Genomic DNA, 11,898 nt, shown 5'->3' with positions numbered 1-11,898 from the left:
GCGGCAGGAAGAAATGCACTTTTGTAGACAGACTCCTGCAGGAGTTGGACCTGTGGCCACCCACGCGCCTGGTTCCTCCCAGGCTTCTCTCCTGTCCACTCCAGGGTGCTTAGCTCCCGCTTGGGGCCTGGGGGATGTTAAAAGTACCTTCATCAGTGAGATAAAGCGCTGCCATCGATTTCGTTCGAAAGCACAATCACTCAGGTTCCAAGCAAACGTCAGCCCGCGTCAGCATCTGTCTTTTGGTCTGGGGGTCCAGGCTGGGAGGGCCTGGGAAAAAAGAAGGTGTGAAATCTGCCCAACTGAGTCCTTGTTGAAGATGGTCACCATACAGAGTACAAGAGGGAGCCTGATTGAAGGGATGTCCCGCAAACCTCCTCCGAGTGGTTCCTTTGTGTCACTTTGCTCCAACATTGACCTGCCTTTCAATAATTGCTTTAAAAATTCAATTTATAGGAGCGCCTGGGGACTCAGTTGGTTAAGCAACCGACTCTTGATTTTGGCTCAAGTCATGATCTCAGGTTCGTGGGATCGAGCCCTTTGTCAGGCTCTGAGCTCAGTGAGGGGAGTGTGCTTGGGATTCTCTCCCTCTCCTTCTGCCTCTCCCCCGCAATAAATAAATAAATCTCTAAAAAAAAACCCCTCAAAAGTGGAGATGCAATGTGGGGGGTTTGGGGGGTAGGAGAAGAATAAATAAAACAAGATGGGATTGGGAGGGAGACAAACCATAAGAGACTCTTAATCTCACAAAACAAACTGAGGGTTGCCGGGGGGGGGTAGGGGGGTAGGGAAAAGGTGGTGGGGTTATGGACATTGGGGAGGGTATGTGCTATGGTGAGTGCTGTGAAGTGTGTAAACCTGGCGATTCACAGACCTGTACCCCTGGGGCTAATAATACATTATATGTTTATAAAAAAATTAAAAAATTATTCAAAACCCCCCCCAAAAAAACCCCAAAACTCACCTCATTTACGACACATTTGTTGAGGTCCTGCTAGGAGCCAAACCCCAGCCCATAAAGATTCATATGACGTATGCCCCTGCTTCTGAGGGGCACGTCTAGCGAGGAAGACTGATAAAAAGCGGAATGTATTATCAGACCACTTTAAAGGCCTGGACATGGGAGAAGGAGGGCAGTTGCTGGGCTTCTGCTTTCAAATAGGAACATCATGGTCTTGGTCTCTCGAGTGTCATCTCTGTGGCCTGCCTGGCCTCTTGCCTTTGGAAGCAGGATGCCTGCTCCTTGAGGAGAGTTGCTTTTACATCCTGTTCCAAGAGCTTCTTGTCTTTTGTGGAAAGACAGAAGGAGAAGAAAGCCCAGGCTCTTTTCCCAACCTGCTACTCTCCACGGAGCTGTGAGTGGCCCCTGGGAAGTGGTCTGTAGAACCCAGGCTATGTCAGGCTGGTGGACATCTCTCACCACCCCGAACCCTCCATAGACTCCTGTTCCCTCGGCTGGCCAGAATTGACTGACTGTATGCCTAGCCTTGGAAGTCCGTGGGTCTTAGGTCTGGGCTGGGAGCTGGGGATTTGAATGTACTTAGGGATATGTCCCGGGCAGCGGGGTGGGGGTCAGGGCTCAGGTTTATAAATTACCCCATGGTGCAGAATCTGGGGTCACTAGAGCCAGCTGCGAGCACAATTTTTTTTTTTTTTTGGTTTATTTGTTTATTTTCAGAGTAACAGTGTTTATTGTGAGCACAATTTTAACTCCCTAGGGAGGCACTCAGTATTCTAGAGGGTTCTCAGGGAGCCCCCACATTCAGCTATGTGTCCGTCCCAGGTCTCACAGCAAGGACGTGCTGAAGCCCTTCTTAGGGTCAGCACCCCACCTGCAAGAGTTTCCCAGTGCTGCCCTAACAAAGTAGCCAAACTGCAGCAACAGGAATGGTCTCGGTTGTGGAGGCTCAAGTTCTAAATCAAGGTGTGGGCAGGGCTGCACTCTCTCCCACAGCTCTGGGGGAGTAGCCCCCTTTGCTGCTCCTGCTTCTGTGTCTGCCTGCACTTCCCTGGCACCCCGGGCTTAGGATGCATCACTCCACCCCCATGGCCCTCCCCTCCCTCTGCGTCTTCACATCGCCTTCCCTGGGTCCAAATTCCCCCCTTGGATAAGGACACCAAGCATCACAGATTAACCTGACCCTCTGGAGACCCTACTTCCAGATAAGGTCATATTCTGAAGTACTGGGTGTCAGGACTTAGATATATCTTTTGGGAGGGGGACACAGCTCAATCCCTACCAGACCAGACCATTCTTGGCAAGGCCTGTAGCCAAGGGAGGAGACAGAAAGAGTCAGAGACAGAGACAGAGAGCAAGGTCACGGAGGAGAGAGTAAGAAAAAGACTCAAGGGCAAACACAGCTGGACAAAGTGGCCTTGAACAGGAGAAATGACACCTTACCCTCTTGAGGAGGCGTTTCTGGCGGTGGGGAAGAGGGGGGCGGCGGGGAGGGCTCAAGGCTGCCAGTTGGTGGGGGAGGGGAGGGCTCAAGGAAGCCAGCTGCTTAGCCAAACTTATGGCGGGGGGGGGGGGGGGGGGGGCGTGGAGAATGAGTGGGTTGGGGCTTTGCTCAAGCCTGAGAAGAGGGCTGAAGTGTGGGAGACCTGCAGAGGGAGCTGCCAAGTTCAATGAGGGGCTGACCCAAATCTGACAGTACCTGGGGCTGTACAGACCAGGTTTCACAACTGGGATTTTCCTCAGTTTCTCTTCAGCAACTGCGCATGGAATTGCCCTGCCTGGGGCTGTGAGGGTCCACCTGTTGGGTGGTGGCGGGGGGCAGTGCTCAAAGAGGCTGTGGAGAAGTTATTTCATTCCAAAGACCTGCAGTCCAGCCCCAGTGGGGTGGGAGATGTGGGCAGGGAGGGCCCGGAAGGCTGGCCCCTGGCACTGAGAGGCATGTGAGAGAGCACGAGGGAAACAGCTGGAAGGGCTGGAAGCAGCTCGCATGCACGGCCAGATGTTGAAACCCAGGTTTTGAAGGAGGCCGATTTCTGGGTGAAGAAAGCTCCAGGGGGTGGCCTCGAGCATGGGTGTCTGACGTGAAGAGGCAGCAGAGATCCTTGGGAATTCATGAGATCGGGACATCGGATGGGTTACCTGGGGGTGGGGGACGGGCTCTGAAGTCACCCAACGTGAAGACTGAACACCGGGGAGAAACCTGGAGACCGGTATCTGGGGGAACGAGCCCCAGAGGAGGAGGGCTTGTAGCATCTGAGTGGGGAGTGTGGGAGGAAGCAGGAAGCCACTGCTCTGGGCGTGAGGGAGGAGGCAGGGGAGAAGCGAGGGAGGCGGTGTGCCCTCGGGCTGGCTGCGGAGTTCCCCGGACAGGCTGAGTTCTTCGGGGAGAGGAACTGAGGGAGGAGGACAGAGGGGAGTTTGTTCAGGAAGGGGGCTTCTGGATCATGGCCGAGATGGGGAGGGAGGTGGGTCGTGGACAGGGTGCAATGCAGGGGCAGGGGGAGGGGTGTGAAGAGGTTTGTTGGAGCCCCTCGCTATGCCCCTGGGGATGTTTGCAGTCTGGAGAGGCCCGAGCAGGCTCCCAGAGCAGCCAGGGTCACAAGCGGGCAAAGAAGAGGAAGGAAACGCGACTCTGCTGGGGGTGCAGGGAGCTGTTCCCAAAGCCGGGCTTTGGGGCCGCAGCAACGGGCAAAGGATGCGGAGGAGAGGATTCAGGTAGAGGGGGAGGCCAAGCCAAATGCAGGTTCAACATGCGCCCAGGAGAAAGCAAGTCACCTGAGCTGACCAGAGAACAGGGTCTTCGGAGTGTCCTTGGGATGCCAGGATGAGGGCTGCCCTCGTTATGTGGGAGGCAACTGGGAGTCACAGAAGGTTTTGGAAGAAGGGATGCTAGCATGCCAGCCATCCTTGAGGAAGATACATTCTCAGGCTTTGAATTAAAAAAAAAAAAGTTTGTCTGTAGAGCAGCCTTGGCTTTGAACCTAGCAGAGCTGCCTGGCCACCAAAGAGAGACAGAGGATGCTAAAGGACAGAACTACTGTTTCCAAGGCAGGGGTGACGACTCGTGTTACTGGGGAAGGAGAAAGCCAGCAAGGAGGGAGAAAAGCAGAGGTTGGGGAGGGAGGAAGAGAAGCTGAGTTTAGACCTATGGGAGCAGGGAGAAATAAGAGGGAGGGAAGTAGGACTTGGAACAGCCTGTCTAAATTCAGAAAGGGAAAACTTTGGATGTCAAAGTCCTCACAGGTGCGCCCGCTTTCATTTCCTTTGCTTATCCAGGATCAGTCATCTTCCTGCGCCCTTCTAGAAGCAGGCTTCCCTGGGAAAGCCAGAGGCAGAAGGCAGCTGGGCGGAACTCTGGAAAGCCCCTTGCTTTGGAAAGTCACGATAGGACAGACACACTGTCTGGGTCTCCCCCATCTGTTCCTTCCCCATCTGTTGTCTTCTAGAAGCACAAGGAGGGGCTGAAGGTCCAGAAGACCGAGTCCGTGCCTGTCATGGGAACACTAGGGACACTGAAACCCCAGAGGCAGGGAGACGTTGGTAACCTGTGTCCCCTAGGGTCATCAAGCTGGTGTTCACCTGCGCCGAAGCAGCCCAGGGTAGCCTGTGGAGGGTTCCCTCTAGAACCATCCTGCCTGGTGGGAAAATCTCAGCTCTGCTACTTATTGCTCAAGGCTATCTGACTTGAGCTAGTTATTCAACGTCTCTTTGACTCAGTTTCTTCACCTGTAAAATGGGCATCATAACTATAGCTTTCTCATAGGGCCATACTGGAGGAAGAAAACTTCGGGCAGGGAGGAGAAACCTTTCCTACCGTTGAGCTACTGCACGTCTCTTGTGTTTTCACTCCACAGACATTTATACCAAGCTTACAGGGGCATTTGCAATGCAGTAGGAGTTATGTACTGGGATGCTTGGGTGGCTCAGTCGTTAAGCGTCTGCCTTCGGTGTGGGTCATGATCTCAGGGTCCTGGGATCGAGCCCTGCATTGGGCTCCCTGCTCAGCGGGAAGCCTGCTTGTGTTCCATCTCTCACTGTGTCAAATAAATAAATAAAATCTTAAAAGAAAAAGAAGAAGCAGCAGCAGCAGCAGCAGCAGCATGCCCCGTCCTCAGGGGGCCGACAGTCCAGTTAGGAAGACAGACAGACAGAGACAAACAGCACGGAGAGAAGCACATAATTACCGACCGTGCTGTAGCGTGTGTCAGAATTTTCTTCCCTTCAAAAGCTGAATAATATGGGGCCGTATGCGTAGACCACATTTTACTTATCTGTTCATCCCTGGACGGACACATGGGCTGTCTCCACCTCTGGGCTATTGTGACCAAAGCTGCTATGAATGTGGGTATAAAAATCCTATCTTTTCCTTGAATGAGTAAAAAAAAAATTGTATTTAACGAAAATAGACCCGGAGGAGGCATAATGGAAGGACCTACCCCAGTCTTGCGGGGAGGAGTCGGGAGATTTTTGCCGGAGGAAGTCACATATTGGCTAGAACCCCAAAGATGAGCAGCTGGCCAGGTGAAAGGTAAGTGAGGAAGAATGTGGGCCACATGTGACAGCCCTGTGGCAGAAAGAGGCTTGGGTTTTCCAGAAATGGAAAGGGGGCCCGTGTGGCAGGGGCATAAAGATGAGAGAGAGGGACATGGGACGGGTCTCAGGGTCATGTAGCAGTCATTACAAATGGACTGCTTCCTAAGAGCTATGGCGCCCAATTGATGCCCTCAAAGCAGAAAGGTGAAATGTCCAATATTAAAAATAATCGCTCTGGTCACCACGAGCAGAAAGAATTGGAAGCTGGAAGTAGGTGTGGGAGCAGGAATGCATGGGACCCGATTAGGACCCATTGTCGTGGCCCAAGCAAGAGATGCTGGTAACTTGGATTTAGCTGGTGGCAGGGGAGATGGTAGAAAGTGATGTGAAAAGAAACACTAAGGAGACAGTCAACATAACTTGATTGATCAGATCTCGGGGGTAAGGGACCAAGAGCTATCCGGTGGACTCCCAGCTTGGGGGGATGAGAAAGTGGGTGGTCATTTGTCTTATTTGCTGAGATAGGGAGCAGTCAAGGAGGCCCGGGTTTGAGATGCATGGGGGTTAGTCACTTCCTTTGGGACATCACAAAGCTGAGATTTCCAAATAACATGGGTGGGGGGAGTGGTCAAGGTAAAGTCAACATAGGGCATGTGTCCCTCAGAAGAGAGGGTTTGTGTGACATTAGCTATGGCTGGACAGGCAGACTGGATCATGCTGAAGATAACAACAGAAGCCAGAGTTCACCGAACCATCAGGACCCGAGAGCTGTTACCGTGGTCTTCATTTATTTGGTGGCAATGAAACACAGATAGGCTATGAAATTTGCCTTGGTTCAAACAACTCATATAGGATAAGCCTGGGAGCCTAAACCCAGACAGCCAGGCCATAGCATCTGCCTGATTTGTTCTGAGACCTGGGAGTGCTAGGACGGTGGGTGTGCCTGGCCCAAACTTTTCCTTTTATGAATGAAAAAAATCAATTTAAGTCATTTGCCCCAGGGCCAACCCAGCTAACTCTTACAGCCTTGGGACCAGAATCCACGTCTCCTGCCTCCTGGTATGTCCCTTTTCATCTCAAGACATGCTCACTTCTTTTCCCATATGAGATAGTATTACATTTTTAAAAATTTGCTTTTTTCTCCTTCTAAATTTTCGGTAGTGAGTGTGCTTATTGATAGTGGGGTAAGAAGACATCGATGTTATTTAGCAGAACCCTGCTAAACCTGACTCTGGTTTAAGGGAGGCACACTGTGGCGTTTAATGGGGAGGAGGTTCAGAAGATGAAACGAGACAGTATTGTCATATTTGCCTTTGACAATTTCGAGCAAGTGTTTCCAGGAAATTTTCTCCCTGGACCCACTGTGGGAACTCTACTCCTTGAGATGGAAAGGATGGAAGGGAGACTTTCCTAATTATAGGATGGCAGACTGGGAATGACTAGGAGGTCTCACTTAGGTCAGGTTATTCTGAAGTCCCTTAAGTTCCATCCACATCCCTCCTTCCTCCCTGCCTCCCTTCCTCACCCATCTCACCTGGGTGATGCTGGGAGGAGAGAGGAAATCCAGGCTTGCAGATGAGACATCCTTCTACTTTCAAGCTAGGCTGATCCATTCAGATGGACAGAAGGACTCTGATCAATGGTCTTATAAGGACGGCAAGATGTTTATCAAAGTCAAATACATTTTACCGCACTGTTCTCCCTCTAGCAGGTATCATGCACTAAAAGGAGACAATGTGGGTTTGATTTCGATAGAGCTACTTATCTTGACGAATGTTCAGAGAGCTCATTTTTTCCTTTCTCCCCCGCCTGGTGCTGTTCACCAAGCTGCCTCCCACTCACCGTTTCATAGATAATTTATTTATACCCCAAGTGACTTCAAAAAAGTTGTTGTGGCTTACCAAAAGAAAAAAAAGCTCAAACAATAAAACCAATAGTACATGAACTCAAATGGGAAAACAGAGTGGAGAAAAAAATGAAACGTTAATTCCTGTTGCTCCCGGAGAGGCTAATGCCGGACTGGGAGGGTTCTGCTGGGCAGGATGTGAAAGGAAACAGGATACACATCTCTCCTGATCAGGGAAAAGGAAACATTGTGGGTGTTTGTTTGTTTGTTTGTTTTTTAGGGAAGACTAAATTTTTGTTGGTACTACACTTGGAAAAAAATCTCTCCTAGGGTACATAGTAGGTGAACAGAATGGACAATATATTGACAACAGTTTTTGGGTCAAATCATAATTTTTTCAAAAAGAAATTCACATGGCTAGTTCTTATGATGACTTTTTTTTTTAAAAAAGATTTTATTTATTTATTTGACAGACAGAGATCACAAGTAGGCAGAGAGAGGAGGAAGCAGGCTCCCTGCTGAGCAGAGAGCCCAATTCGGGGCTCGATCCCAGGACCCTGAGATCATGACCTGAGCTGAAGGCAGAGGCTTTAACCCACTGAGCCACCCAAGTGCCCCCAGTCACTCTGATTTTTAATAGGATGCATTTTGGGTAAACCCTATTACATGCAACTAGACTTTCGACCTCCATGCCTACACTGATAATTAAGGGGGACTAGGGGACACAGTCATTCAGACATGAATCCACTTAAGTTATTTGATCTCTTTATTTATACCCCGTCTCTTTTCACAATTAAGTCAGTGTGGCGTACAGAAGATGCATAATATAAAATGGTTAATTACAAATTTAAAATCGGGACAAGGAAAACAAAGTAAATACGGAGTCCAGACCAGGGTGGGTATAGGGCGAGGTTGGCCAGAAGGAAGATAGGATGGCAATAAAGTCCTTCTATTGTTACAACTTGACTGTGTATTTGCTCAGGGCTTCCTGGAGGAGAAGAAGCAAAGTTCACTTTGTCCCCCCGCTCCGGTCCACAAATGTCTGGCTGAAGCACAACCGTACCGTGTCTCCATCGCTCTCCTAATCCGTAGCTGTCACCTCTGCCCAGAACTAAGGATGATATCATTTGCTCTTTGTGACCCAACAATAGCCACCCAAGGCCTCCACTTCCAAGTTCTAGGAGCTCTGGGTTTTTTTCTCTGCATTGCTCTGGGCTGTTTCTGCTCTCAGAGCTACCCCAGGCTCCCACTGCCTGCTTTGAGTTTGTCTCCTTCGTAACTTCAGCTCAAGTATAGCTTTACCTCTTCGTGGGCCTGATTCCTCCCGGGGGCGTCTCTTCAGATCTGGCCACGTCTACTAGTCTGCTCGCTGGCTCATGTGGCTGTGTCCAAGAGCGCTAATCTGGTTCCCAAGGTCATCCTTTTATATGCGGCCATGGTCTAGTTTGCTGGCCAGCCTGCAGCTTGGTGGCCTGGGTAGGGTACTGTCTCAGATCACTTAACCATGACGGGTCAAGTAACATGGTCCAAAATACCAGTTGGGTAGGCGTGAATGGGAGAGGCAGGGGGGATGTGGAAGGAGCCGTGGGTGAAACCATTTTCCCTGCAATGAGATGCAAGTATGGCAGATGATCCTTCCTCTATTCATCTGGGACAGTGACTGAGTATAAGCCTGGGAACACTGGTCGCCCTCCTGGCTCTGTTACATCATTTCACAATCTGTCTTTATGAAAAAAAAAAACCGCTTCTGAGTGGCTAACGTCATTCTCTTTGGAAGTATGTTAAAAGCCCTGCATTGAATAATCCTCTTACTTTTTGTTCTTTTTAAGATTTATTTACTTGGGCGCCTGGGTGGTTCAGTTGGTTGAGTGACTGCCTTTGGCTCAGGTCATGATCCCAGACTTCCAGGATCGAGTCCCACATCAGGCTCCCAGCTCCTTGGGGAGTCTGCTTCTCCGTCTGACCTTCTCTCACTCATTCTCTTTCAGATAAGAATAAAATCTTAAAAAAAAAAAAAGATTTATTTACTTATTTGAGGGGGGGTGAGCTAGGAGCCTGACACGGGGTTTGATCTCAAGACCCTGAGATCACCACCGGAACCAAAACCAAGAGTCTGTTGCCTGACTGACTTTGCCACCCAGGTACCCCAGTAATCCTTTAAAATATACTAGGCATATGGATTTCTTTTTTTTTTTAAGATTTTATTTATTTATTTGACAGATCACAAGGAGGCAGAGAGGCAGACAGAGAGAGAGGGGGAAGCAGGCTTCCTGCTGAGCAGAGAGCCCGATGCAGGGCTGGATCCCAGGACCCTGAGATCATGACCTGAGCTGAAGGCAGAGGCTTAATCCACTGAGCCACCCAGGCGCCCCGGCATATGGATTTCTGAACGTGTTTCACTATAATCCCTTCCTTGCACTTTTAAAAAGAAATGTCATATTGATTTAGAGTCTGTGGAACAAGTCTTTTTGGAGGACATCAACTGGAAGGAAACCTGTTAGAAATGCTGGGTCTCAGCCTCACACCGACCCGCTGAATAAGATTCTGCATTTCAACAAGATGCCCAGGGGACCAGTGTGGGCATTACCGTCTGAGAAGCGTTTTGTAGAGCAGGCTTGGGGAAGCAATGAGGACTTTGACCAGGAACTGAGGCTTTGAGAGGTGATGGGTCTTACCTGCAGTCGCCTGATGGGTCAGGAATAGATTTGTGCTCAGAATCCAGTTCTTGGGACCTGGTCCTATTCTCTCTCTCTGATGCCCCATGACGTCTCCCACAACTAGGAAATGAGGATTAGTGTTAGAGGAGTAAATTAACACACAATTAGGGTGATCATGTAATTTATCACCCAAACATGGTCACTTTGAGACCACAAGTGGAACTATCTCAGGAGAAGAGACGCCAGGTAACACAGGGGGTCATTCTACAGATGTAAAGATTCTTCTAGTTTGCTGTTCTGATCTGCTAACTAACGTAAACATCATAAATATCCATAAACTGGATGATCTTAAAGTTCTAACTTTTAAATAAAACCCAGTTCTCAAGTGAACACACACACACACACACAATCTCACTATAGTAGATAAATCATAGATAAATCGTGATCTAACCTAATCAAGAAAAAAAAAGGAGCCCAAGTCAACAAAATAGAGTGGAGAAACATTTAAAAGGATTCTGTAATTATTTCGCTAAAACCCATTCCAATAAATTTGAAAACCTGGATGAAATGAGTGCTTTCCCGGCCATCTGTCATGTACCAATGCAGTGGCCACACTGGGGCTGGGAGCTATAGCTCATGGCTTTTTGTCAAGTCACTTCCCTGTGAGTCAACCGGACTTCAGAATTTGGTTTCTGAAACCGTTTTCCAGCACTTTAAGTCAGAGCTAAGATATCTGGATAGCGTGGGAGGAACTTGGTTCTTCCACCAGGATGGGAATGAGATTATCTGCAGAGATGGTCTCTGATTGTGGCTCTTATGGCAAATGCCTGCCTGTCCTCTGTGACAGCAGCTTCATGGGCCACTCTCCAGCTTCCCCGCTCTAGAAATGAAACACAGACATGTCCTTGACCCCTGAGAATCCTGAGTCTTGGACCTGGGAGGTCTCATCCTGTCAGAGGTTGGTTAGTTCTAGCCCCTCCCTCTACAGATGAAGAAACTGACAAGGGGAAGGAAATAACTGCCAAGGTGAGCCTAATTTCAAGTTTTGTGTTTACTATTACACTCTCTTTAATGTTGTTAATATTAATAATAGTAACAAGTGGGGGCGCCTGGGTGACTCAGTGGGTTAAAGCCTCTGCCTTCAGCTCAGGTCGTGATCTCGGGGTCCTGGGATCGAGCCCTGCATTGGGCTCTCTGCTCAGCAGGGAGCCTGCTTCTTCCCTCTCTCTCTGCCTGCCTCTCTGCCTACTTGTGATATCTCTCTCTATCAAATAAATAAATAAAATATTAAAAAATAGTAACAAGCGATGTCTTTTTTTAAAATTTTTATATTTTTTTACAAACATATATATAAAATTTTTAGCCCCAGCGGTACAGGTCTGTGAATGGTCAGGTTTACACACTTCACAGCACTCACCATAGCACATACCCTCCCCAATGTCCATAACCCCACCACCCTCTCCCGACCCCCCTCCCAAGTGATGTCTATTTATTTGTTTACTCCTTCATCTCCCTTTAATATCTTTATGAGGCAGGCAGTCTTACACCATCCCCATTTTACAGAAACTGAAACACAGAGGGGTTAAGTGTTTTACCCAGAGACACACAGCCAGAGTAGAGACTAGAGCCCGAGTGATCTGACTCCAGAGTCTGTATATACCCTTACCTCCATTCTCTACAACAAGAGTTCTCATACTATACTGAGATGACCTATATCGCTGGCTATGTATACAAGGGAGCCACTAGGCACGGTCATTTTGAAGAAAGTGTCCCAAGAGACATGAGAGAAACTATGGTTTACCTGATATTCACCACCTGTCAGTCACTATTCTAAGTGCTTTTACATGCATCAGCGCAGTAATCTTAAAACCCAATGCTCCTCCCCCCACAAAAGAAACACAAAG

This window comes from Meles meles, chromosome 18 (genome assembly GCF_922984935.1).
Source record: "Meles meles chromosome 18, mMelMel3.1 paternal haplotype, whole genome shotgun sequence".
In the NCBI taxonomy this organism is placed as follows: Eukaryota; Metazoa; Chordata; class Mammalia; order Carnivora; family Mustelidae; genus Meles; species Meles meles.
This window is presented reverse-complemented; position numbering follows the sequence as displayed.